A 24,322-nucleotide genomic window follows, 5' to 3' on the forward strand; every position below is an offset into this window, starting at 1 on the left:
GAGGCAATCAGCTGTAGCGAAAACTTGTGTTATTTCACAGAAAGTGCCTTTTTTACAATCAGCTTTTGTACTCAATTCAAGCTAAATCAGTTTAGTACACTTCAACCACAGGAGACTTGGAAAACATATAGGTAGGCCCAGTATTGTCTGTTGTTGCCACTTGCTGCCTCTGTGAATGTGACTTACTTGATAATAGCTTCACTATCAAATTTGCCACCCACAGTATCAACCCTGTACAGGCATGAACAGCTATTAATGTTGACAAGGCTGATATCTGTGCAGCTCCTTTCTTGTGGCTTGCCCAAGTTCCAGCTCTCCAGATTCCAGCACACGCATCTGCCTACTTCTTATACATGTGACCACAGCATCCCCTTCATGAAACAGTTCTGTTGGCTCACCATTCATTTCAGGATCCCGTTCAAAATTGCCCCCCATATTTTTGTTTTCAAACTGAGACACAGACTAGTTCATGTCTCAGAGAGATTCAGCAGAAGAATCAAGAATGGATTCCAGGAATCCTCACTTCCAGGCTCTGCTTGAACCTTTTAACTATTTTTTAAAAACATGTAACTAGTCAAGAGCAAAAATACCCTCCCATAAGTAGCTGCTGGACAACTAATTTAGAGCCTGATTTTAAAGCAAGATGGAGGCACAAAATGTATGTGCAAAGCCACTTAGCCCATAGTAAAGTTGAGCATCTGGCCAAAGCGGGGTATAAAACCATTGGCTTTGCCTGCAAGTGTCTGTAGCATATGAGGAGATATAAAACTTCAGCTACAGAAAGACAGTGAGGAAACAAGCCTAACCTTTTCTCAAAGATCTGAAATCTGATCCCACCTCATATACGTGTTGCCGTTGACTTGAAAGGGAGCAACTTACAACTTTGCCGCTAAGTGGCTTAACAATAAGGTTAATGTCTGGATTTGATATGGGAGTGGAGTTCTCCAAATTGTATGTTCCCAGTCTCAAACTGTAACCTGCTTGGTGAGTGCTTTCTTGTTTACACTGTCCCAGTTGGCACCCAAAGATGCTCATACTGGGACAGTTTGCAATGTGGATGTGTGACATGCTGCTGCATCTTAGAATAAATATGGCCTCATCTAGTGTTAGCTTTGTAACATTTCCAACATCCCAGGATACTTTTCCATCAATGGAGGATTGTTCCTCCTGGGACTTGTAGTTAATTGCTCAGCTCATCTTTTGTTTACTTAGAAGCTTAAAAAAGCCTTTGGCACACAAGCCAACAAAGGCTATAGCTGTGTCTCTGACGTACACAGTACTGTAGTAACGAGGATGGCTCAAGTCTATTTGGGAGGGTTTGCCTACTTAGGAACTACACAGTTAGTACAATTGCATTTGCTCCAATCCCTCAGACAGAGACAAACACCTACAAGATCTCTATCAAGCATTCTTTAAACTACAATACCCACCTGCTGAAGTGAAAAAACAGATTGACAGAGCCAGAAGAGTACCCAGAAGTCACCTACTACAGGACAGGCCCAACAAAGAAAATAACAGAACGCCACTAGCTGTCACCTTCAGCCCCCAGCTAAAACCTCTCCAGCACATCATCAAAGATCTACAACCTATCCTGAAAAATGATTCCTCACTCTCACAGATCTTGGGAAACAGACCAGTCCTCGCTTACAGGCAGCCCCCCAACCTGAAGCAAATACTCTCCAGCAACCACATACCACACAACAAAAACACTAACCCAGGAACCTATCCTTGCAACAAAGCCTGATGCCAACTCTGTCCTCATATTTATTCAAGTGACACATCAGAGGACCTAATCACATTACCCACGCCGTCAGGGACTCATTCACCTGCACATCTACCGATGTGATATATGCCATCATGTGCCAGCAATGCCCCTCTGCCATGTACATTGGCCAAACCAGACAGTCTCTATGCAAAAGAATAAATGGACACAAATCTGACATCAGGAATCATAACATTCAAAAACCAGTAGGAGAACACTTCAACCTCTCTGGCCACTCAGTAAAAGACTTAAGGGTGGCAATTTTGCAACAGAAAAGCTTCAAAAACAGACACCAAAGAGAAACTGCTGAGGTGGAATTAATATGCAAACTAGATACCATTAACTTGGGTTTGAATAGAGACTGGAAATGGCTGGGTCATTACACATATTGAATCTATTTCCCCATGTTAAGTATCCTCACACCTTCTTGTCAACTGTCTATATGGACCATCTTGATTATCACTGCAAAAGTGTTTTTTCTCCTGCTGATAATAGCTCATCTTAATTAATTAGCTTCTTACAGTTTTTATAGAAACTTCCACCTTCTCTGTATCTATCTATCTATCTATCTATCTTCTTACTCTATGTTCCATTCTATGCATCTGATGAAGTGGGCTGTAGCCCATGAAAGCTTATGCTCAAATAAATTTGTTAGTCTCTAAGGTGCCACAAGTACTCCTGTTTTTTTCCAGTTAGCTGAATTCCTTAAAAAAAAAGGTCCTAATTAAAAGTTCAGTTATTTGCTTTTATGTGGTGGGGAACAGAATGTAAAAAGAATGTAATAGTCTACAATTTAAACACAAAAAGCTAGGAAATACTCACATAAAGTTGCCTATAACTATTGGCCTAAATCTTCAGGAAAAAATATACATGCAATTACCCACGGGCACACACACAGAGACACACACACAAAGACACCTTAGCAGGTTGTTAACAGATAATTTCTGTAATTCAGACTCCGCATTTTAGGATAGTCTTGTGGGTCAGGCATTGGACTGGGACTCAGATGATCTGTATTCAGTTTCCAGCTCTGCCACAGATTTCCTGAGTGACCTTGGGCAAGTCACTTTATCACTCTGTGCCTCAGTTCCCCATCTGTAAAATAGGGGTAATATTTCCTTTCTCACACCTTTTGTCACATTAAATCATAGGCTCTTTGGGTATACAATGGGTATGAAGAAATGCCTAGCACAATGGGGTCCCAAACTTGGCGATGGCCTGTAAGGGTATCACCGCGCTGCAATAAAATACCTGCGGTTGGCCTGGGTCAGCTGACTTAGGCTGGGCTACAGGGCTATAAAATTGCATCATAGACATTCGGACTCCAGGGCCCTCCCACATGGTGGGGTCTCAGAGCCTGGGCTGCAGCCTGGCTGAACGTATACACTGCTATTTTATAGCTTTAATCCCACAAGCCAAAGTGTGGTGACCCTGGCCAGCTGCAGATGTTTTACCTAGGGAGGTGGTGGAATCTCCTTCCTTAGATATTTTTAAGGTCAGGCTTGACAAAGCCCTGACTGGTATGATTTAGTTGGGGATTGGTCCTGTTTTGAGCAGGGGGTTGGACTAGATGACCTCCTGAGGTCCCTTCCAACCCTTATATTCTATGATTCTATGATACTGCATTGTGTTTCTGGAGTACAACTAATAAAATCTATCAGATTATAATAGCCTGTGTTTCTATTTATCATGTTGTTTAGGGCATAAAAATATCTTCTTATAAGAGGACTATTTCTGAGCTATGTCTAGCATGCTGTGCAGTTAACTGGATTTTGAGGACCTTTGGAAGTGCGTTTAAGAACCCAAATCTCACTTAGCTGGCAACACTGACATTGTCTGGAGCTTTGAAAATGAACAGCAGGATTTTTGAAATGGCTCCCATATCTAATTGGCAAGCAAAGAAAAGATCTTCATGTGGAGAGGAGGCCCAGTAGCGTGCGGGTAAGTGATGGTCGCGCCTAGGGATGTGCCAAGCAGGGATGGGACAACTGCTTTGAACGAAAACCAGAAATTGGCCCTAATCTCAGCCCACAGCAGCGAGGGACACTTCATTCACCCTGTTGAAGAGTTTCCCCATTAGGATTCTTTGAAAGTCCCGTGGGAGGCAGAATGGTGGGTTGGAGCGCCCGAGGGAGGGGGGATCTAATCCCCAATTTGCATCCTTGACTAATGCAGAATCCCAAATAACCTGGAGGGCAGGGGGCTGGAATGGTTAGAGCGGGGGGGGGGGGGGGCTGGGCGTCAAGACTCCAGGGGTCTATTGCCAGCTCTGCCAAGGCTCATGTCAGCGCTCCGTGCCTCAGTTTCCCCCTCTCCAATAGCACGTTCGTGGGGGGAGGGGGGTAAAGTGCTGCGGGAGCCTGGGCGGGAAGGTGCTACCCGAGGCACCACCCCTTCTTCCTAGCTCCGTGCCTGGGGTGCTCAGGCAGAGAGCTGCCTTTCCTGGCGAGAGGAGGGGCCACCCACAAAGCCCCGCTGCCTGCAGAGGGACAGAGTCCAGCCCCTCAGCCCCACGCTGCCCAGCTCCGGGGCCGGCCCGCGCTGCGCCCCCTTCCCCAGCCCCTGCCTGCGGCTCCCCGGGCGGGCGGCGGAGGGACAGCGGCTGGGCTCGCACACCGCGCGGGAGCCGGCGGCGGCTGCGGGCGCTGTCCGCGGGCTGCGGGTGCTGATGGCCCTGGCCGCGGGGAAGGGGCTCAGCGGCGCCCCGTGAGCCCGCGCGGACCCCGCGCCCCAATTCAGCCGCTGCCATGGGCGCCGCCGGAGCGGGCAAAAGTTTGGCGCTGGGGAGGACGGGGCTGCCCGGCGGAGGGGCAGGGCGAGGCGCGGAGTAGCCCACGCGGGAAAGGTAAGGGGGGCCTCAGGCTGGCGCGGCGGCTGTGGGGTACACCTTCCCCCCAGCGGGGCTGCGGGGGTGGGGGGGCGCGTCTGAGACACCCCCAAGTCAGGACTGTGCGCATGAGATTCCCCTCCCCCAGCTGGGGCTGTGTGTGTGTGAGGGAGAGACCCCCCCAACTGGGGCTGTGTGGTGTGTGTGTGTCAGAGGAAACCCCCGCCAAGTAGAGACTGTGTGTATGTCATAGACCCCCCCCCCCCCGATTGGGGCTGTGCCTGAGACCCCTTTCCCCCAGCTGGGGCTGTGTGTGTGTGAGGGAGAGACCCCCCCAACTGGGGCTGTGTGGTGTGAGTGTGTCAGAGGAAACCCCCGCCAAGTAGAGACTCTGTGTGTGTGTCATAGACCCCCCCCCTCCCCCGACTGGGGCTGTGCGTGAGACCCCTTTCCCCCAGATGGGGCTGTGTGTGTGAGAGAGAGGGACCCCGCCCCCAACTGGGGCTGGGTGGTGTGAGTGTGTCAGAGGAAACCGCCGCCAAGTAGAGACTGTGTGTGTGTCATAGACCCCCCCCTTTCCCCGATTGGGGCTGTGCGTGAGACCCCTTTCCCCCAGCTGGGGCTGTGTGTGTGTGAGGGAGAGACCCCCCCCCAACTGGGGCTGGGTGGTGTGAGTGTGTCAGAGGAAACCCTCGCCAAGTAGAGACTCTGTGTGTGTGTCATAGACCCCCCCTCCCCCGACTGGGGCTGTGCGTGAGACCCCTTTCCCCCAGATGGGGCTGTGTGTGTGTGAGGGAGAGACCCCCCCCCAACTGGGGCTGGGTGGTGTGAGTGTGTCAGAGGAAACCCCCGCCAAGTAGAGACTGTGTGTGTGTCATAGACCCCCCCCCTTCCCCGATTGGGGCTGTGCTTGAGACCCCTTTCCCCCAGATGGGGCTGTGTGTGTGTGAGAGAGAGACCCCCAAACTGGTGCTGTGTGTGGTGTGTCAGAGGACCCCCTCCCCCCCGTAGAGGTTCTGTGCGTGTGTCATAGATCCCCCGTCTGGGACTGTGCGTAAGACCCCTTTCCCCCAGCTGCGGCTGGGTGTGTTTGGGTGTGTCAGGGACACCTCCCCACCCCCAAGCTGGGGCTGCGTGTGTGAGAGAAAGAAAGCGAGCACCCGACCCCCCCCCCCGCCAACCTGGGGCTTCCCCTGTGGCCTCATGTTCCCCAGAGCATCTTTTGTGGTGTGAGTGAGCGCGAGCGAGTGCCCGAGCAGGGACGTGTGTGGGTGCGTCCCCCCGAGGGCAGGAGCTGCAGGGGTCTTAGAGCTCTGACTGCACCAGATGGAGACAAGACTTGACTTATCCCTAGGGGGTGGGGAAGAGGGGTAACCCCACTTTAGGAGATGTTAAGCTATGTAACAATTGATTTGTTGGTGGGGGGGTGAAATCCCTTCTCTCCACCACCCCGGTTCTCTGCTCTAAATGTCCAATAACCTTCCAGCCAGGGGGCTATTTTTCCCCATCTGGGTACAGTTCTGTGGTTTGTTAACCATGTCGGCGGACTTCCTAGCTGTACAGCCCGGTGCTGTGGCTTGGCTTCCCCCGTTTACTAGGAACCTCGCAAATCAATCCTTCCTATTCACTACTGAAAGATAAACTGGAGATCAGTAGGGTCTCACCTGCAGCAGGTCCCCTTGCCCCTGCAGGAAAGACTCTGGACTTGTGGCAGATTGGAAGGGCGGGGGAAAGCAGCTGTGAAAGGCTAAGACTAGTGAGGAAGAGATCAGACTCTACAGTATACAACGAAACGCAGGGTCTTTCGAAACAGACCAAGGGGTGCAGCAGATCAGCTGTGAATTCCAACTCACGGTCTGTTTCCTACGGGACACCCTGACGCTGTTTCTGGGCACGGGGTGCTGCCCTCTCTCTTTATCCTATGTGCCAGCGTTTTGTTCCCTCTGTGAGCGCAAGAAAAGGGTCTGGAGCGCGGAACCTCTGGGCTTCCTACGAATGCACCTGCAGCAACGGCTGCTTGGAAAACTCTATCTCTGAAATCTGATTAACTCGAGGGAAAGGAGCTTTCACAGACCTTCTCTTCCCAGAACTGGGCTGAGCAATGGACCGTAAATCGAATTCAACAGCTGCTTTGCAAGTCCAAAGAGTAGGTGGCTAAGCAGTTTTATTCTAAAAGGAGCAGTTCTGTGGTCAGGTAGGAAGGGGTAAGGGACTCTACTCCCCACTCCCCAAAGGAGGCAAAGAATATTTAGGGTTACTCAACTATAGTTCTCTTCTGTTCAATATCTTCATTAATGATTTGGATAATGGCATAGACTTTGCAGACGATACCAAACTGGGAGGGGGTTGCAAGTGCTTTGGAGGATAGGATTAAATTTAAAATGATCTGGACAAACTGGAGAAATGGTCTGAAGTAAACAGGATGAAATTCAATAAGGACAAATGCAGAGTACTCCACTTAGGAAGGAACAATCAGTTGCACACATACAAAACAGGAAATGGCTGCCTAGGAAGGAGCACTGCGGAAAGGAATCTGGGGGGGCCCTAGTGGATCACAAGCTAAATATGAGTCAACAGTGTGAAACTATTGCAAAAAAATCAAACATCATTCTGGGATGTATTAGCAGGAGTGTTGTAAGCAAGACACAAGAAGTAATTTTTCCGCTCTACTCTGCACTGATTAGGCCTCAGCTGGAGTATTGTGTCCAGTTCCGGGCACCACATTTCAGGAAAGATGTGGAGAAATTAGAGAAAGTCCAGAGAAGAGCAACAAAAATGATTAAAAGTCTAGAAAACATTACCTATGAGGAAAGATTGGAAAAAATTAGGTTTGTTTAGTCTGGAGAAAAGAAGACTGAGGGGGGACATGATCACAGTTTTCAAGTACATAAAAGGTTGTTACAAGGAGGAGGGAGAAAAATTGTTCTCTTTAACATCTGAGGATAGGACAAGAAGCAATGGGCTTAAATTGCAGCAAGGGTGGTTTAGGTGGACATTAGGGAAAAATTCCTGTCAGAATAGTTAAGCACTGGAATAAATTGCCTAGAGAGGTTGTGGGATCTCTATCCTTGGAGATTTTTAAGAGCAGGTTAGACAAATACCTGTCAGGGATGGTCTAAATAGTCCTGCAGCCTGGCTCGAGTGCATGGGACTGGACTAGAAGACCTCTCTAGATCCCTTCCAATTCTGTGATTCTATGAAATGATTTGCCTAGCACTAAATAAAAAGGTGTTTCCAAGTATGTTAACAAAGCTACAGAAGGGCTGCATTCTGTGAGCCAGATTCACTGGAGCTGGCTCAGGGCAGTATAAATGCACCTCCCTATTCCAGTGAAGGTTCTTGCTCTTACTCTAAGGGAGGCAGGTGATGTTTCCTACTGTGGGAAGGAGCTTTACATTCCCCTGAGAGCTGCATAGGAGTGCTGCCTGTTGACCCCTTGAATCAGTGCACTCCCTGAATATCCTACCCACTCCCCTTTCCACACTGATGCATATCTTCATCCCCATCATAGAAGAAGGGAGAGTGCAGGCATCTGGCACGTCTGCAACCTCCTCCCCTACTGGATTCTCTTTCACCTACATCAGATTTCACTGAGGGTGAATTTGGCCCATGTTCCCACAGCAAGACCCATGGCTGCACCATTCTGCAGTCTCCTAAGGTAGTGCCTTGGAAATATGTTAACAGCACCCCCGTTCTTCTCATGGAACTTCACCGTTAGTCCCCTTATAGCACAATACCAATCCAATTTGCTTTCCTATAGCAATACACAGCCCAGATCTTATTATTTCCATGGGATTCACCACCAGAAGTTCTTCAAACAGTTTGGCCTCTCTGCTAGCTGCTGTAAGGTCCATAAAGTTGCTAGGTCCTCAAAGGCTGCTTTTGGCAGGAAGTAACTAGATTGAGCTGTGCCAGTTGAAGGCCACAGACAGGCCCAAATGTTCAGAACTGTGCATGCTTAATTGCACAAACAAAACTGAATGTATATTTGCATACACAAGGGCTGTAACTTAACAAGCAGCCAATTAGACATCTGACTTTCCCAATGTGTGTGCATTTACTTCAGTGTATACACAGGCAAGTCACATATGCAAATACATACATCTAAATATATGACTTTGGGAGGTTCCTTGCATTTTCTATCTGTTATGCTTTTGAGAAAATAGAAGAGTCACTTTCTCATGAAATTCCAAAGAGGAATTTAAAGTTGATTAATAATACATAGTAGGGGGGAAAATAAACCATTACCTTACCTTTCCAGCATTAGCACAGTCAGACTGTGGATCTTATAACTTGGGGGTCTAATAAGTTTAGCCTTAGCATCAATTAAAATGCTTAGATGCAAAAGGAAGTGAGGGGTGAGCTCCTAAGGACATTCATCATACAAAGTACAGTGAGATTGGGTTGTCATTAGCTGTGAAATTAAATACTGTGAAGTAGCTTTTTCATTCTGACAATTCTGAAAACACCTTAAAAAGCAGTGTTTTCATTCCAGTTCTCATGCTCCTTTCTGTGCATTCAAGTCAGAAGGAGAGCCCAGCTGGGTGCCATTGTGCTGTAAGAGAACTCCTGCAATTCGGAAATTCATTAAAGGTGATGTGAAGAAGTGGGAAAACTTAGCTTTATGCCCTTCTCTGCTTCTTTGTGATAGAAAAGGTTAATCCCGGAGATTCTTCCATTTTTTTATTCTGCTTGCTTTTTACATTAAAAAGCACCTGTCTAGGCTGACAGACTATAATGACTCAAGCACTAGTGAACTGGTGACATCACAAGATCCAAGAGAGTAATAGCTGTACTATTAAGTGTCTTTTGAAGAGGCTGCTTAAGGCGTTTTTTTTTAATAGCATTTTTAATACTACTTATCATTAACTGATAATTAACATTTTTGGCTAAAGGAAGCCTTTGTTAAAGATCCAGAATCCTCACCCCTTCAATTAAGGTACTAGAGCAATAAACCACTGAGACCTCCCAGTGGTTCTCCAGCAAAACGAAGGAACACCAGACCTGCTAATTTTTTTAAGGCAAGAAAACAAATAGTATTTTAAAAGCCTCTCTTTCTCCGTCATAAAGAAATACAAACCCAATTTGTTTCAGTTCTTTGCAGTCATGGCACAGGAGGGAAGGGATTTGAGGGCAGCATATGAGGGCTGCATGGGGCAGATGGAAGAGGCTTGGGAAACATTTCCCTTCCTCATTGGAGAGGATTTTGTGTGTTCATTGCCACAATTCCATTGCAACAAGACTGGCTTCTTCAGTGGAAACTCAGATAAATGAGCCAACTGCACACACTCAATAAAAGGATAAAATTCAGGTGGAGTTGAATCTTTGAGTGAAGAAAACTTGTTGCAAAAACAATTGCTGCATTCGCAGGTAGCTCACATCTCAAAGTCAATACCTTGTCTATGTCAAAAATGAAATTTCATTTTTAAAAGAGACCCAGAAACCCTGGTTAAATACAATGAGCCAGATTCTCTCCTGTTATGCTGGTGCAGGCCCAATCACCTCACTGGGGGTTTCATTGGCGTAACTCAGATTATTTGTCTCTGTCATCCAACAAGCTTCATTTACTAACACATTTACACGCTCCAGCAAAAGGGGTGGGGGGAAAGCTATGAAGGTTTTTTTGTTTACTCTCCTTAAACAAAACAAAAAACAGACACAGCAAGCCAGGTCCTTGAACGCACTAGGATTTAACTGGCCAAAAGAGCAGCAACTACACAGGAGGGTTGTGGCCAGGAAAGGGGTGTGGCTGAGGTTTATGTGGGACCCTTGGGGCAATTGGCTGCCAGAAAAAAAACCCCTACAGCAGTTTTCAGCCTGCTTTTAGTTATGCGGGAAGCCTGGCACAGCACAGAACAACCCAGGATTGTGGGTGCATAAACGTGATTTAAAGCCACCTTTGCACTCAATTTCTTGATCTATACTGGGTGCTCCTTGGCTGGAACTCGTGCTGTGGACGTGGATTAAATAGCCCCATCTATTCAAATCTCACTATCACTCACAATTTACAGGAGGAAAAAAGGCTCTCAAGCTGTAAATCTGCAGATCACACCCATCTGACCTGGAAATTAGCAAGAGGAAGCTTGCTGGATTTCTAGTTTCCATCAGTCTTACAGAGGACACAGCGAGGGGACTGTCATTCTCACTATAAATCAATGCAGAAAAACCTGTGAGAAAGGTAAGGGGCACTTAGCATGATATACATGTGGAAGGAGTGAGGAGTGGATTGATTCCCTTGGTTATTTAGCACATGCTAAGAACAAGTAGGCAGTTTCATGGAGTTAACATTGGTTGCGTTAATTTCCTGTGCAGAACTCATTCTTCTTTTACTCTGAAAACACAGCACATGGTGACTTTTTGCATCCTGTTCCTTACGACGTACTCAGTGTATATAGGTAATTATGCTACATGAACAATTACCTAAGGAGAGTCAGGGAGTTTCCACTCTGCCCAGAACAACTCTGAAACCTTGGTGGAGGCCTCATAGACTTATAATAACCCTCTCCTGGATGTATTCTGCTGTTGAGGAAACACCTGTGACAGATACATTTTCCGCTGCATTACAAGTAGTTAGGAAAGCTTCAGAAGAACAGGGAGGGGGAACAGAATAAATCTAACACTTGCGAATTACAAATGCTTTAAAAACCAACAGTCATGCAAATGAGTATATTCAAACAAAGATGCACTGGATTATCAGTAGGACTTATTATATTCCCAAAATAATAATTGCAGAACAAACAGCAACACTCATTAAACAAGACAATACAAGAGAAGCAGGATGATATTAGCTATTAGTCCATGCAAGGGTAAAGCACATACTAATAAGGCAGTATTTTTCTTTAAGCGGAACGTATGGTATTTGGTGTTGCCTCTTTGACACTAGCTCTATGTTCTTCACAGCAGAAGACCTCCAGGATGCAAATTTTAATTGATTTTCTTCTTTCATATTTTTACTGCCACTTTATTAACACAGAATGAAATTTTAAGCCTCAGTGTCAAAAGTGCACTCCTGTAAGTGCACGTCAGAAACCATTTGTGGTTGCATACCTAATTTGTACATGCAATTGTCCTCACAAATCGGGGTATTTTTTTATGTGCAGAGAGGCAATTATGTGCATGACTGAGCAAATTAACATGACTGTACATGTACATGTCTTTTTCCATGCATAACTGTAGTATACATGCACATGTAAAAGAGAGACTCACCAGCCAGCACACCACCTTGTTGCTGGGCATGGTGTAACATGTTCTCCTTTGGCACACCCCTCTGATAGCCACTCCAGCCCTGCAGTAGTTGGACTTTTCCCCTGACTCAGCCCTCCAAGCAGGTCACTTATAATCCCCCCATTCTGGGATAACACTGTCCAAACTAAAAGGAACAAATAAATTCTTCCACGCTTTCTTTGCCCCATCCTTGGCAAACTCTCCACCATCATCAGGCTCTACAGTTCCCCCTCCTCCTTCAGGACGTTGCCTCCCTAGGCTGTCTCCCTGGAGGCCTGGCACTTCCTGAGCTGCTGGCCATACGGACTTCTTCCCTGGAGACTCTTCCCCTAATCGGGATCAACTCCAGTCTGCAGCCCAAAGCATCTGCCTGTAGGTTAGCCTTCTCTCTGTCTTACTTCAGGCATCTCCTACAACTCTCTCCCAAACCCCAGGAGGATTAGCTTTGTCAATCTTTTGTGCAAATCCTCTCAACTTCTCAGCAGGGTCCAACATTACCCAAGGCTACCTGATCAGGATCAGCTGGGAGAATAGTTGATCTTCACAGGTAAGGCTGAACCTGACTCCCCTTAAAGGATCAGTCTGCCTGTGACAGTACAGTTTTGAAAATCAACAGCTATAGTGTAGAAGCTGCATTGGAGGATTTTAGCAGGGGCTTAAATTTTCCCTGTGAAATGCAGAAGATCTTACTATAATTCAGATGATCTGGCCTGGCCTCTTAATTTTTCACACTTTCTTCTGTAAACAGTTGATTTCACCTACAAAAGTGAGCATGAACCTCTTCTGTGCACACAGGAAGCCATGTGTGCCTTCAAACTGGCCAACCAGCTAAGAGTTTTGCTTGATTCACAAACTAATTATTATTTTTATTAGTAGTAGTACAGTAGTGTCTAGGAGCCCCAGTCATGGACCAGAACCTCATTGTGCTAGGTGCCGGATAAACACAGAACAAAAAGATGTAGGGTTTGGGTGCATGAAATCAGAACCCAGCTTGACGCTGGACAAAAATTTGTTCCAATGCGTGACCAGAACGTGTGCACTAGCCACAACATCTCTTTGACTCTCAAGTTAGCCATCATCATTGTACTTAATAGATTTGCTATTCTGTAGGGAGGTGGCTCAGTCCAGCAGATACAGCACAGAGCTGGGAAGCAGAAGGCTAGTGTCTATATTGGGGTCTAGCCTTTTCTTTCCATTACTGCATAAAAACAGCCCTAATCACCTGTAAATATTTCTTTTTCTTTCACAATGAAAGCCTTGTTTCACAGAAGTTTGACATCATTGTCTGAGATGATCAGCTGTAGCTGGAATTTGGCTGGAATAGAACAATTTGACTGGATAGCTTTTTTGTAGTGCAAAACCTGAACAAATATGCTCAGGTCATCATCCTGCTGTTCACACATGTCCTCACTGTGTCTCATAATTGGACACATTATACTGTACAACCTCATTCATGAGGCTGGGACATTTCTAAATAGGATGTTCAGTTCTTATTTCTCATTATCAAACAAAGAGCAGGGAAGAAGACTAAAGGCGAATGAATGTGACAGGTTTTAAGAGGCTCTTCAGACTCAATAGGATGACTAGCAGGGGGTTGTGCTTAATTTAAGATCATATTCACACTTGTGCTGCCTAACCACTAATCAGGACTAAAGGGCTCCTGAGGATCTGAGAGTTTGCCAGCAGCACAACAGTTTGGCTATGGCTGTTGTCAAAGGACCTAATAACTGGCTTGTTGTTCCCTGTGATGAAGATGCCATGTTATGTATAACACCTTGTTCTGCAGGCCAAACACAAGTGCAGTGGCCAAGTTTGCATATCTCAACTGCTGTATTGGTCTCTCTCCCGCTTTGTTCATTAACAGTTGTTAGAACCTAAAACAGTATTCTGTGCAGATGCAGCAGCTCAGTAGGGGATTTCAGTGGGAAATGCTTTTACTGAAATATGTGTTAACATTTTTTTTGCTTCTTTTATTGAGCTTTACAGTAGAGACCCAAATCTCTGTATTCAGCAGAGCTGTGCTCAGCACCTGACCTGGTGTGGGGTAGAAAGGCAGCTCCCCTATTCCAGCCTGGTGGGGGTGGGGGGGGGGGGGAAAGGGGACTGGTTGCAGCCTAACTTACAGCAACCTAAAATCGTGCCCTTGTTGTGCCTCTGGGTCACACAGATCCTCTGAACTTGGGGCAGGGAAACAACTGGGAGGAGCTGGTTTTATTAATGCCACCCAGGGGTTTTTGCTGCATCCCTCATTTTTCCAGTTAGGGGAGCTCTTTGTCCCCTTGGCACTGTTGAAGGTGTTTCCAAGGGACAAATCCTGCCCCTTCCTCTCCCTGGATGCAGAGGTTCTCCCAGACACAGTGGAGCTGGTGTGGGTCTGCTGCATGAAAGGGAGGAGGATGGAACCTGGAGTGCCCACATAGGGGCCAGGTGGGCTGGAGGAAGGCTAGAGGATTTGTCAGCTCCGTGTACTGTGGTCTTCCACAAGAGCCCAGGAGCTGCTACCCTGAAGGGTCAATGATTGCTTCCTTGGCACCGGAAAAGGGTTTGACCTGAAGCAAGGAGTAGATAAACACCCACTGCAATGGAGCAGTTTTCAGGTGGAAAGAAAGGTACCTTTCCCTGTCCTGGCCATGAGAGCCCTGCTTTCAGTGGGCGCTGGGCAGACCTCCCTGTGTTATGGGATATTAGGCAAGCAACCATCCTTTCCCCAAATATATCCCAATGGGCACACTCCTCCTTCCACATCTCCTTTTGCCAAATCCTAGCCATCCTTTGGGAGTCAAAGATCCTTCCCAAGAACTCCCCTGCACCTGCTTGCCTTTAATGTTCTTTTCTCGATTTATGTCTGCTAAAGCTTTAATCCAGGGATTAAACATCTGCATCATCCCCAGGGTGCTGAGAGCTCCCATGCAGACACAGACTATGCAGGTTTATTTGCATTTCCCAATAATGGACAAAGGCACTTTTCTCCATTGCTGACTGAACTGGGGCCCCTATTCCTTAGGTGTCTGTGTGTGTCTTTCCAGACAGCGAGATTCCAGTCTCCTATGGCAATCTTAGCAGCATTCAAACCAATCTGATGAATATTTAGTGAAAAAAAACAAAGAAAAGGAGATGAAACCTCCCTTTACCCAGATTTGCTGGTGACCTACCCTCATGTGAAATTTAATCTGTGTTCAAATCCAAATTATCATCTGGATTGGCTACATTTAATCCTGCCTGAGAGTGGGGGAAGGAGGAGAGGACCTCTTGAAGTCCTTTCCTGTTCTATATTTGTATGGTTCTTTCTCAGTGGAAAATCAGCAAACCGCGGCCACTAGGAGCTGCGAGCAGCCGTACCTGTGGACGCTCAGGTAAACAAAGTGTCTTGCGGCCTGCCAGGGCTTTACCCTGAACAAGCCACTAACCAAGTTTGAGAACCCCATGTATACAGAGACCTCAGCCTGCTTAGCACCATGGCAGATACACCATTAAAACTCCTTTTAACCTTTTATTAAAGATACAGAAAAGAAGGAAAATAGTCAAAAGCATTTGAAATGTAAAATATTAAATAAAGTTTTCATTCTAACAACGTTCTTTGTTCCCTTTCCTTCAGTGGGAGAGAGTCCTTAGAAGGGAAACCCCACTGTGTTTAATAGTCTCTTAGACAGTATCCACGATGGTAATAACTATCCATCTGGGGAAGAGAGAAGAAGTTAGTTGAGGTGGGCTGGAGATGTTGCTGCTGTTGTCATTAAAGCCCAATCTTAGAAGGAAAAGCCCCCTTGTGTGACAGTCTCTTAGATGGTATCAGAGATAGCAATAACTGTCATCCCACGTGGTGTTTGGGATTCAGCGATAGCTGGGAGGGATGGTGATGTCATTTGGGTCTCGCTGTCTCTGGCCCATTCTGGTCAGAACACCTCTCAGGATCAGGATGAAGACAACCCGGGGTGCTAGGAAATGGTGTGGGTGGCAGCCATGGTTGGGAAGCCTGCTCCAGTTGCCTCCAGCTCTTCTTCTTTTTGTCCTTTCCCTACAAAACCTCTTTCTTTTATGGAACCAAAAAGGGAGCGATGGGTGGAATAGCCCATCCCTTCATTATTTTGTTCACCAATTAGGCCTAATATCTAAGACACCAATTTTGGTTGATTAACTTCTGGCTCCACAGCTCCTGTTTTTAACAAGCATAATGTCAATATGGTCCTTGAATCAAGTCAGCTTGGCCTTTTTGTTTAGACTAATTCAATTATTCTGTCTTCTTTTCATACCTTTTCCCATCACCATTTGTTTTTCTCAGATTGAGACTCATGAGCCACAAGTGTCTCTTTAATATGTCTCCTGCAGCTCTTTCCAGCACATGATATTAAAACACTCTGTGTGATTTAATTATTAACCAATCTAAGTTATTAACCAATCTGGATGCTTTTACTATGTTAACCAATAGTAGTTGATAAAATAATACTTGGTCAGTCATTTTGCTGTGAGAATATATACACATACACCCACACACTAAATATTTCCTGTCATACTGATTAAATATGACTATATCATACTATAGTAAATGAAACAATGACTTCACACGACTGTGGCTCTTTTGAATAATGTTGATCACTAATTTGGCCCCTGAACCACTGAGGTCTGGTTATCGCTATTCTAGGTTATTGTAATGTTATGAACTTTTACATAATTTTGACAGTTGAGCTTACAATTTGGGTAAATTCGTAGGCCCAGTTGTCACAGCATAACTCACCCTAACTAATGTGGCCAGCATTCGATCTAATTTCTCCAGGCAGCTCCCCCATTTTCATAGTACTTGAACATTAATGCAATGGGAGTAATTTGATCATGAAAGCATTTTTATTGGCTGGCTAAAGCATAACCTCCACCCTAATCTCCAGTCCAACCTAAAAAGCCTTTGAAATGTTCCCAGTTGACTCCCCTTTGTGATGACTGGTGGAGAAAGCTACCCAAATTATAAAAACCCTGTGACTTGTGTGCAAAACCAACCCAATGTCTTGAGAAAGTCATGAACTAGGCCAAACTGATTATAGTCCACAGTGAAGTGGTGTGCAGGGACCAGTAAATCAGGGAATGACGATCTATTGGCAGGATCTATTGGCAGTTTAACACCAAATTAGTGCCTTAAAATAGATTTACACTCAAAGCCAATCTAGTTGCTACTTGAAGTAATTAGGTTCATCTGTCTGAGTGCAGTTTTGGATGGGAGTCTGGCTTTTTTACCCATGTATAAATAACAATTTGTGGTTGCTCCATTTGTGCGATCTAATGTCATCAGTAATCCATGAAAAGAAATACTGTACCCCACAGAGCTATTAGCCCAACAGTTATCCTCTAGGTAGTCTTGTGTCTTAAATGAAATGCTGCAGATAAAAGCCTGTTAGCAATTTCATGGCATCCCACAGTTAGCAGTGTAGTCTAGTGGACTAAGCACAGGACTGGCAGTCAGGAATTTGTAACCGTGAATTCCAGTCTGATATTGACTCCTTTTGTAGTCTTGGGCAAGTCACGCCACTGCTCTGTGCCTCAGTTTCCCCATCTGTAAAATGGAGGTAATACTACTTATCTTGCTTGCAGAATCACAGAAGTTGAAGGTGGAAGAGATCCAACCCATATCCCTGAGAGCAATGCATGATTGTTCCCTACAGTACATGATTGTTCCCTACAGTACATTTATATTTCTTTGTCTAGTCCAGCTTTAAAATTCTAAGCACTGGGGTTTCCACTCCTTCCCCTTGGAGACAATCCCATGCTTAACACAACTCACTGTCAAGAAGTTTTTCCTGATATTCAGTTCACATTTCTCCTTTCTCAGTTCCAGCCCATTAGTCCAGGTTATACCCCCATGGGGCCTCCTAAATAATTCAAGATCCAAAAAGAGACAGGGAGCCAAATTTTTATCATTTTCACACCTGCTGTCACCTTACTGACACATTTAAATCCTGCACGTGGAAGCTCCGTTCAGCATTTAAATGTCCTTTCGACCAGAGCATTCAAACCCAGTGTCTGGATATTCTATTGCATCCCACATCTCTGAAAATAGGGCCCAGCTAATCAATGCAATGAAGAGACACAGAAAAGCTGTTGCCAGGTTGAATGAGCTGCAAGGATGAAGCTCTCCAGCACACTCTCACTTTCTCTCTCTTTGGAAATAGCTATTATTGTGTATTCAATATTCTCTCACATCACTGGGGGATGGACTGGTCATGCATCTAGGATAGCACTATCTGTCAAATGGATCTCATAAGTGCTTCCTCAGTACACGGCTTAGGACCCGCTCTTCTGAGCTGCTCTGCCTGGGGCCGGGGGGGGGGGAACGACAATGACGACAACAACAACAGAGGGGTGGGTGCGTGTGTGTGTGTGCGCGCGTGTGTGTACGTACACTGCTGGCTGTCCAGTTACCTCCAGTATGCACTAGTTCTGGGACAGCCTTTATAGGAGAACTCACCTAACACATCTTCAGCACATATCACCTCTGGCTTCACACTTCATCGGAGGGTGGGAGCTCCTCATTCCACCGACAGTTTGTGCTGGTGTCAGTTGGCCTGCCCAGCACATGGGGACCCCTCTCTTCACATTGTCTTCAGCTGAATTCCTTTTAGAACACCTGTGGTTCTATTATTCATTGGCATGGCTCCTATTTATTAGGGGCTCATATGGTACACATGTGGAGGGCAGAGAGAAAGGAACAGAAATAATGCAGGTATTAAACACCCCAGAAGCAGGCTAGCAGCCATTAAAACATAATTATCTCATTATTTTCTCCCCTTCCTCCCCTGTTTTTTTTAAATGAGTAAAATATTTTTCCATTTATTTGTTATCAGCAGAGGGAGTGAATATTCTAAAAAGCGTCAAACGTTCCACTTTACTACCCCCTATTAACTTTCTAAGCACCTTGGAACCTTTGGCTCAGCTGCATGAAATAACAGGAAAACTAATTAGACCAATAAAACATGATGACTTAGGCATCCTAAGAAAGTGAACATAACTTTTTAATTTTTTTTTAAAAATTCACCCATATCAGCAAGCTTACTGTCTATCCTGCCAGGATTTTAAATGAGGAAGTACTTGGAATAAACAAACAAAAACAAATTACCAACCAGAAACAGCCATGAAATGTGGGGACAGAAGGTGATTCAACAGTTCCTCAAAAACAGATGTGTCTGCCTCATCTTCTTTCTAGTGCCATTTCAGATATCACATGGCAATGGAAAATTAGAAAAGGTCCCGCTGGTACGTGAATGGTTTCAGAAGTTTCACACCACATCATCAAATGAAGAACTGCGGCCAGATCCTCAGCGGGTATAAAATTGGTGTCACTCTATTGACTTCAGTAGCACAATGCTGATTTACACCTGCTGAGGATCAGGCCCCTGGTGTATAGCGCAAGAAACAACAAGACTTTTTTTTAAAAAAGTGTGGGCTCCAAGGATATAAAATAGACAATTCCTTTAATTTAACTCTTTTTGACTGTAAAATCAAAGTCCTGTTATGGAGCAGGAATCTCCATGAAGCAGTTTGTGCAATCATTTGGGTACAGAAATGGTTTAAAATAAACCCCACAACTAGTATTTGGATTGTCAGGAGCAAATCCTGTAGCCTTCCATGGCCTGGGAATTTGCTGTTACCCACAGGATAGCAGTTAGTTGAATTGCATGAGAAAGGATAATCATTAAAAAATACCTTAAGGCTGATGTACCAATACTGGCACTTGGTGCACCTTCAAGATGCAGCCATACATCCTTGGCTGCAGAAGGTTTTTTAAATGTATGAAGCACCATCTCTTTCCAAAAAGCATTTATTGGAAGCCAGCCTCTTTGCACTTGAGGTGCTGCAACTCATGGAAGGGGTAGCAAATGGCAGAGTGTCCCCATACGGTGACCCAACCTTCGGTGGACTGTAAGATAGAAGGCCATATGGAAAGTGCCTTTAGCAGCTAGAATCAAACAGCATGGCTGTGTGTGCGATTATCCTGATGAGGACATATTTTACTGAATGCTCACTGGCTACTTCTTTACAAATCATTACAGGATCTCGGGATTTGAAGGCATATCCCTGTAGTGGGGGTGAGGTGGAGTCGCACCAGCAGAGGGTGGGCACTAGAAAGCACAACACCCCATAAAACTTCTTCGTGAGCATTAGGAATGCACCTACAAGCTACATCTCTTTGTGGTATGCTCAATTATGCCCTCTCCCCCATGCCAGTCATACTTTATGGGCTGGTAAGATGGAGGAAGATGGGACCATGGCCCCTTTGAGGCACCACAGGATGCTCTCCATGGGAGCAGGGAGGGAGCAGTCCCTGAGCTCCTCAAAGCAACAGAACTTCAATTGTGCCTAGTTCTGAGATGCACTCTGTAAGGTGGGACAGACTCCTTGTATCCTTCTCCTGCACCACTGTGCATCTGTGTGAAGGGACAAGCACAATTTAGCCCTGTATATATTAGAGATATAGTCTCAGATTTTCTACACTGATGCATGCATGTGTGCTGACGTTTGCAGGTGTAAATCGGGGTGCGCAAGCATATGCTCCACATATTGTGTGCCTGAAAATCTGGCCCACAGTGATGAGAGCTTCTTGGTGTCTGGGTTTCAGAGGTGATGAGCAATCTCTGCTCCTATTGAAATCCACAGGAACTGTTGGTGCAAAACACTTGTGAAAATCAGGCCCTGATGCTGTTTTCCCAGCTCTGTCATTCCCTCTCTGGGTGGCCTCAGCCAAGTAGGTCTCTTTTTTTCAAAGGTAAAGACAGGAGTGAATCATTTCAGAATAAAATGGCATCGTTTGTTTGTTACTGCAGCATGTAATCTGGTGATAGAGGTGGGTGAAAGCAAGACAGGTCAGTGCTGGAGGGTACCTTCACCAAGTGAACCTTTAAGAGGGATTTGAAGGAGGCAGCAAGGTTGCAGGCTACATGGGGTCATGGCAGATGCTGCAGGCACAGGCCGGAAGAGAATAAAGATGTGGAGGTATTGTGTTCTTTATTGGCATCCCATTGTCCTAAATGAAAAATAAAAATTAAGGCCCATTTGTTGCAAGAGAAGAATTATCATAATTTGTTTCCTGTGGGAAAAGTCTTGCTTTTCTAAAACTTGGGGCCACACCCTCAACTGGGTAAATTGGCCTAGCTGTGGATAGCTGTAGAGCTAGACTGATTCACATCACATGGAGATCTGGCCTTGGATTTCTAGGTAAACTGAGTTAATGAACAAACAGCAGTTTTGACGGGGCAGAACATTCTGTTCTACTTTGCACAGGTTCTTGTACTACACCCATCACAAAAGTGCTTAAAGAGAGTTGTCAAGGTTCCTTCCCCACTCTTAACTCTAGGGTGGAGATGTGGGGACCTGCATGAAAACCCCCTAAGCTTATTTTTACCAGCTTAGATTAAAAATTCCCCAAGGTACAAACTATTTTCCTTTTTCCCTTGGACTTTATTGCTGCCACCACCAAGCGTCTAACAGATATATAACCCGGAAAGAGCCCCCTTGGAAAAGTCTTTCCCCCCAAAATCCTCCCCAAACCCTACACCCCCTTTCCTGGGGAAGGCTTGATAAAAAATCCTCACCAATTGGCATAGGTGAACACAAAGCCAAACCCTTGGATCTTAAGAACAATGAAAAAGCAATCAGGTTCTTAAAAGAAGAATTTTAATTGAAGAAAAAAAGTAAAACAATCACCTCTGTAAAATCAGGATGGTAAATACCTTACAGGGTAATCAGATTCAAAACAGAGAATCCCTCTAGGCAAAACCTTAAGTTACAAAAAGACACAAAAACAGGAATATCCATTCCATTCAGCACAGCTATTTTATCAGCCATTTAAACAAAACAGAATTTAACGCATATCTAGCTAGATTACTTACTAAGTTCTAAGACTCCATTCCTGTTCTGTTCCCGGCAAAAGCATCACACACACAGAGAGAGCCTTTGTTTCTCCCCCTTCCAGCTTTGAAAATATCTTGTCTCCTCATTGGTCATTTTGGTCAGGTGCCAGCGAGGTTATCCTAGTTTCTTAACCCTTTACAGGTGAAAGGGTTTTTCCTCTGGCCAGGAGGGATTTTAAAGGTGTTTACCCTTCCCTTTATATTTATGACAAGAGTAATCAAGCAACATCAACAAAATAAGTTTTATACAATGCTTATGGAGACTTAACCAGAGACCATATTATTAAATTGCCTTCAGCGCTTTAGCTGTTTGCCTTTCAATCCAGGATACACTCTTTAACTGAATACAAAGTTGATTGTTTGGCTGGAGGGAGGACGTGGGTGAAACCGGAGGACAAAAATTGTGTAATCCTTGTTGTTCGGGGGAAGTATCTACAGACCCACATAGTCCATGAGGCTAACAACCTTTAACATGCCATCAGCTTAACAGAAACAAACCCCAAACCCCACAGTAAGACAACTGCTCACAGGTAAGGGCCTGATCCAAAGCCCAGTGCAATCAATGGAATGACTCCTACTGGTTTCAGTGGGGTTTGGATCGAACCTTAAACCTACCTCTTCCTCTGGGTCTTCCTGAGCATCTTGGGTGAAATCTTGACTCCTTTGACTTAAATGGAACAGGAGTTAACCCCTTCTTTTATGCTTAGAGTGTAAACTGCTGAAGGCAGGGCCTGTCTTTGGTTTTGTCCTGCACAGGGCTGAGTACATTATCAGTCCTTAGCAAATAACGTTTACCCAGGGGAGCTCAGACCAGATCAGCAGCTGGCCTTCAACAAGGACCTTCCTCATGCTAACTCCAAGGGTGGTCCACCATCTTTGACAGAACTGGCTACTATGTACTAGCTGCAAGTGAATCTGAAAAAGGTTTAGTGGTTCAGCTCAGAGGAGCATCCAATAGTCCTGAATGTCTTTGCAGTGGGAATCTCCCAGGAACAGGCTTTCTTGCATGTTTCACAGTGCACCTGGGTTTGTCTGGGCTGTATATGATGAAAACTGTATTTCTGCTCGGTTCTTGGATGAAACCAGGAAGCTCAGGAACAGGAAAGTTTAAAAGAAGGGAATTGGATGATTCTGGGCCTAGGCAATGGGTTGGGGAGCCTTTCGAAACAGAGGAGTCAGTTTGAATCCAGCTCAAGTCAATAGTGACAGAAAGTGGTTACTGCCTGATTAGAACGTAAGAATGGCCATACTGGGTCAGACCAATGATCCACCTAGCCCAGCATCCCGTCTTCCAACAATAGCCAATGCCAGGTGCTTCAGAAAGCATGAACAAAACCGGGCAATTATCACGTTATCCATCCCTTGTCGTCCACTCCCAGCTTCTGGCAATTAGAGGCTCAGGGACACCCAGAGCATGGAGTTGTGTCCCTGACCATCTTGGCTAATAGCCATTTATGGATCTATCCTCCATGAACTTACCTAATTCTTTTTTTGAACGCTGTTAAAGTCTTGGCCTTCACAACGTCTCCTGGCAACAAGTTCCACAGGTTGACTGTGTGTTGTGTGAAGTAGTACTTCCTTTTGTTTGTTTTAAACCAGCAGCCTATTAATTTCATTGGATGAACCCTGGGTTCTTGTGTTATGTGAAGGGGGTAAATAACACTTCCTTAGTTACTTCTCTACATCATTCATAGTTTTATAGACCTTTATCATATCCCCCCTTAGTGGTCTCTTTTCTGAGCTGAAAAGTCCCAGTCTTATTAAGCACTCCTCATATGGAAGCAGTTCCATACCCCTAATTATTTTGTTTCCCTTCTGTGTACTTTTTCCAATTCTAATATATCTTTTTTGAGATGGGGCAACCAGATCTGCACACAGTATTCAAGGTGTGGCTGTACCATGGATTTATATAGTGGCATTATATTTTCTGTCTTATTATCTATCCCTTTCCTAATGGTTCCTAACATTTTGTTAGCTGTTTTGACTGCCACTGCAAAGTGAGCCTATGTTTTCAGACAACTAACAATGTTGCTCAGTGGCATGTGTGGTTGCAGTCCAGTCTCCAGCTTTGTCCACACCACAAATACCACAACACTGCAGTGGGCACTGATTACCCTGGTATCCCCTAAGTCCCCTGGGAGGCAGCAGTCTGGTATGAAGTGGAGTAGGAGGCAGGATAGGGTGATGTGACCAGGGGGTCATACATTCCTACATTTCCATAGGGGCCTTCATACCAAAATACCCCACATTTTATAGAAACAGCTCCAGTGAAATGCAGCCACTTATAGGCCAGGTTATCACAGTGCACAACAGTGAGGGCAGGAAAATTTTGGACAAGGATACGAGAGCAAACCTTTGTTGGTAAGTGCAGTAGAATCTGGGGAGTACAGTTCCAGCTGGCTGGCCTCACTTTTGCAGATACGATTTGTGCCAGCAAAAGGTATGGGCTCAAAATTTGCACCCACAATGTTTGAGTCTGCTATTTTGCACCAGCAATTCATAAGTATTGGTGTGTGGGTAACTAATTACCTGCTCCATGCCCACAAGAGCTAATATTTGCACTTGCACCTAACTGTAGATGCACAATTACATTTGTGTGGGCGCAAATATGCCTCCTGG

The 24,322-nt window shown here is 45.4% G+C and overlaps 1 protein-coding gene across 1 annotated transcript in view; it reads left to right on the forward strand.

Annotated features, from left to right (window-relative positions):
- Window positions 1-10,671: 10,671 nt before the first annotated feature.
- LOC102929897 (opsin-5) overlaps window positions 10,672-24,322 on the forward strand; it is a 41,249-nt gene continuing 27,598 nt past the window's right edge. The window contains exon 1 of the mRNA XM_007059843.3: window positions 10,672-10,767. The gene's annotated coding sequence lies outside the window, so the exon portion shown is untranslated. The remainder of the gene's footprint in view (window positions 10,768-24,322) is intronic.

Source organism: Chelonia mydas, chromosome 13, assembly GCF_015237465.2.
Source record: "Chelonia mydas isolate rCheMyd1 chromosome 13, rCheMyd1.pri.v2, whole genome shotgun sequence".
Classification (NCBI taxonomy): Eukaryota; Metazoa; Chordata; order Testudines; family Cheloniidae; genus Chelonia; species Chelonia mydas.